We start from the raw sequence: 3,264 nt of genomic DNA on the forward strand, positions 1-3,264 counted from the left end.
CCCAAGTATGCATACTTGAGATTAGGGGGCAATGCTTTGAGCTCAGGTTTTGGTGCTTCCTTCTCTTCTTTCACTCTCTCTGGCATGCTTGGCATGGTTGTTTCAGCAGCCTTGATGTCACTAACTTCTATGTCCTTGGTGAACTCCTCCTCTGCCACTTCCTTTGTTGTTTCCTCAAAGGTTTCTTGTACTGCAATGTCCACTACATCCACCCTCATGCATTACCTTAGTGATTCTGATGGATAGCTCATTGCCTTGAATACGTTAAACACCAATTTCTCATCATGTAGTCTAAGAGTGAGTTCACCCTTTTGTACATCTATGATGGCTCCAGCAGTAGCCAGGAAGGGTCTTCCCAGAATTATTGAAGCTTTGGCTTCTTCTTCCATATCTAACACCACAAAATCAGCAGGAAATATAAAATCTCCCACTTTCACCAACAAATCCTCAACTATCCCATGAGGGAATTTAAAAGTTCGATCTGCCAATTGGAGGGCCATTCTTGTTGGTTTGGCTTCCTCAATCTTCATTCTTCTCATCATTGTTAGAGACATCAAATTGATACTGGCCCCTAAGTCACACAAGGCCTTCTCCACCATGACTTCTCCTATGATGCAGGGGATTTGGAAACTGCCTGGATCCTTCAATTTCTGAGGCAATTTGTGCTGAATGATGGCACTGCATTCTTCAGTTAACAACACAGTTTCCTCATTTCTCCAGCTTCTCTTCTTGGTCATTAATTCCTTTAAGAATTTTGCATAGAGTGGCATTTGCTCTATTGCCTCAGCAAACGGAATGTTGATTTGAAGCTTCTTGAAAATCTCCAAGAACCTGGAGAATTGGCCATCCTTTTCACTTTTCATCAAACGTTGAGGATATGGTGCTTTAGGTGTATAAGGCTTCAGGACCTCTTTTTCTTTTTCTTTTTTTGCAGACGGTGTAAAAGATTGTCCTTGTTCCTTGTCCCTCACATTTTCCTTTGCTTCATCCTCTGTGGTTTCCCTTGAGATCTCCTTTAGATTCTTTCCACTTCTGAGGGTTATGGCCTTACATTCTTCCCTTGCAATAGCCTTGGCAGCATGAGAAACGCTTGGCCCAGGGGTTTGCTTAGACAAATACACAATTTGATTTTCTAGCTTCTGGATAGCAGCTCCTTGGTTTTGCAGGTTAGAAGTTACTTCTTCCTTAAAGGCTTTCAATTCGGTTATGTCTTGACTCATGGTTGCAAGCATTCCTTCTATCCTGTTTAATTGATCTTGAAATTGTTGGTTCGGATTAGGTTGGGTAGGTTGATTATTTTGGCCATGATATGATGGTTGGGAGTAAGTGTTTTGTGTGGCTTGGTATGTTCTTTGGTTGGAGTTTTGGTATGTAGAATTGTTATGTTGGTTGTGGTTGTAAGGTTTGTGGTTTTGTGGTTGGGTTTGTTGGTTCCCCCACCCAAAGTTTGGGTGGTTTTTCCATCCTGGATTGTAAGTGTTGGAATGTGGATCATATGATTGCCTTTGTTGGTTTCCCACATAGTTGGCCTCTTCCCAATCACCTTCTTCAGTGCTTACTTCCTCTTGATCTTGTGTGTGTATTGCAGCCACTTGTTTTATTTCTAATTTCCTGGTGAGCTCTGCTAGTTGCTTGGCAAACACCTTGTTTTGGGCTAGAATTGTATCAACATGGTTCAGCTCCATGACTCCCTTAGTGTTGTGTCTCTCTGATGCATAGTAGTACTCATTCTCAGCCACTGTCTCAATCACTTCAATGGCTTCTTCCACAGTCTTTTTCCTGTTCAATGAACCTCCTGATGAATGGTCTACAGCCTTCCTTGATTCATAAGAGAGTCCATCATAGAAAATATGCAATTGCACCCAGTCATGGAACATGTCTGGTGGGCATTTCCTTGTCAAATCCTTGAATCTCTCCCATGCCTCGTAGAGAGTTTCACCATCTTGTTGTCTAAAAGTCTGAACCTCAGATCGAAGCCTATTGACCTTTTGTGGGGGGTAGAAACGTGCCAGAAACTTGCTTTCCACCTCGTCCCATGTTGTTAGGCTCCCCCTTGGGAATGATTCCAGCCACTTAGCTGCCTTGTCCCTAAGTGAAAATGGGAACAAAAGCAGTTTATAGGCATCTTCCTAGACTCCATTGGACTTCACAGTGTCGCAAATTCTTAGGAATTTTGTGAGATGTTGGTTTGGGTCTTCATTAGCACTCCCACCAAATGAACAATGATTCTCCACAAGTGATATTAGCTGTGGTTTGAGCTCAAAATTGTTGGCCTGAATGGGTGGTTTCTGAATGCTGCTACCACAATTCCCAGAGGTTGGGTTTATGTATGAACTAAGAACCCTCCTCTCAGGAATGGCATTGTTTCCATCAGCTCTCTCATGGTTGTGAACTTCTCTATCCATGTTGAGATCTAAAGCTTCCTCAAAATTGTCCTCAGATTCTCCTTCAGATTCTTCTTCTCCCAGTACTCTCTTCCCTCTTGCTTCCCTTCTAAGTCTATGAAGGGTCCTCTCTGGTTCGGTATATGGAGGAGTTGATGTCTCTCCTCTCCTACCTGTCATACAAGAACACAGCACAGGCAACAAACAAGTGAAATACTCTTGGTTAATGGAAGAGTATGGTTAGAGCAGTTGAGGAATTAATTCAAACAGTTAGTGAGTCAGTGAGTTAGTTGCTTGAATTTAAAGGCATAAAGAAAGAAAGCATGTAACAGAGTGCAGAAATTAAAATTCAGCAAGTAACTTGTACTGAATTAATCAAAACAAAAAAAATGCTCAATCTAGTTAACTTCCAATTTGAGAATTGTCAATCGAAAACCAATCCCCAGCAACGGCGCCATAAACTTGATGCGCATAAACTTGTTATGCTACGATTTAGGAAATTACACGATCGGCAAAATTCCTTCCGGCAAGTGCACCGGTTATCGTCAAGTAAAAACTCACAATAGAGTGAGGTCGAATCCCACAAGGATTGGTTGAGTGAGCAATTCGGATTAGAAGTATGTTCTAGTTGAGCGGAATCAAGATTTAGATGAGAATTGCGGAATGTAAAATTGGCGGGAAACGTAAATGACAAGAAATTGAAATGGCAGAATCTTAAATTGCATGAATTAAAGAGCAGAAGCTAAATTGCTGAAATTAAAAGGGAATGGGGGTGATTGCATGAATTGAGTTGCAGAATGTAAAGAGAAAGTGGAAATCAGAAATGGGGAATTCATTGGGTTATAGGAGATATTGAGATCTCCGAATCAAAACATGTTTA

The 3,264-nt window shown here is 41.5% G+C and overlaps 1 non-coding gene across 1 annotated transcript; it reads left to right on the forward strand.

The window, feature by feature from the left end:
* The first annotated feature begins 1,875 nt into the window (after positions 1–1,875).
* LOC112724356 (small nucleolar RNA R71) lies at positions 1,876–1,979 on the forward strand. Its single transcript, XR_003163522.1, has one exon. It is a non-coding gene; the product is annotated as a small nucleolar RNA R71 (small nucleolar RNA).
* Positions 1,980–3,264: the final 1,285 nt, after the last annotated feature.

The sequence above is a fragment of the Arachis hypogaea genome, chromosome 11 (genome assembly GCF_003086295.3).
Source record: "Arachis hypogaea cultivar Tifrunner chromosome 11, arahy.Tifrunner.gnm2.J5K5, whole genome shotgun sequence".
In the NCBI taxonomy this organism is placed as follows: domain Eukaryota; kingdom Viridiplantae; phylum Streptophyta; class Magnoliopsida; order Fabales; family Fabaceae; genus Arachis; species Arachis hypogaea.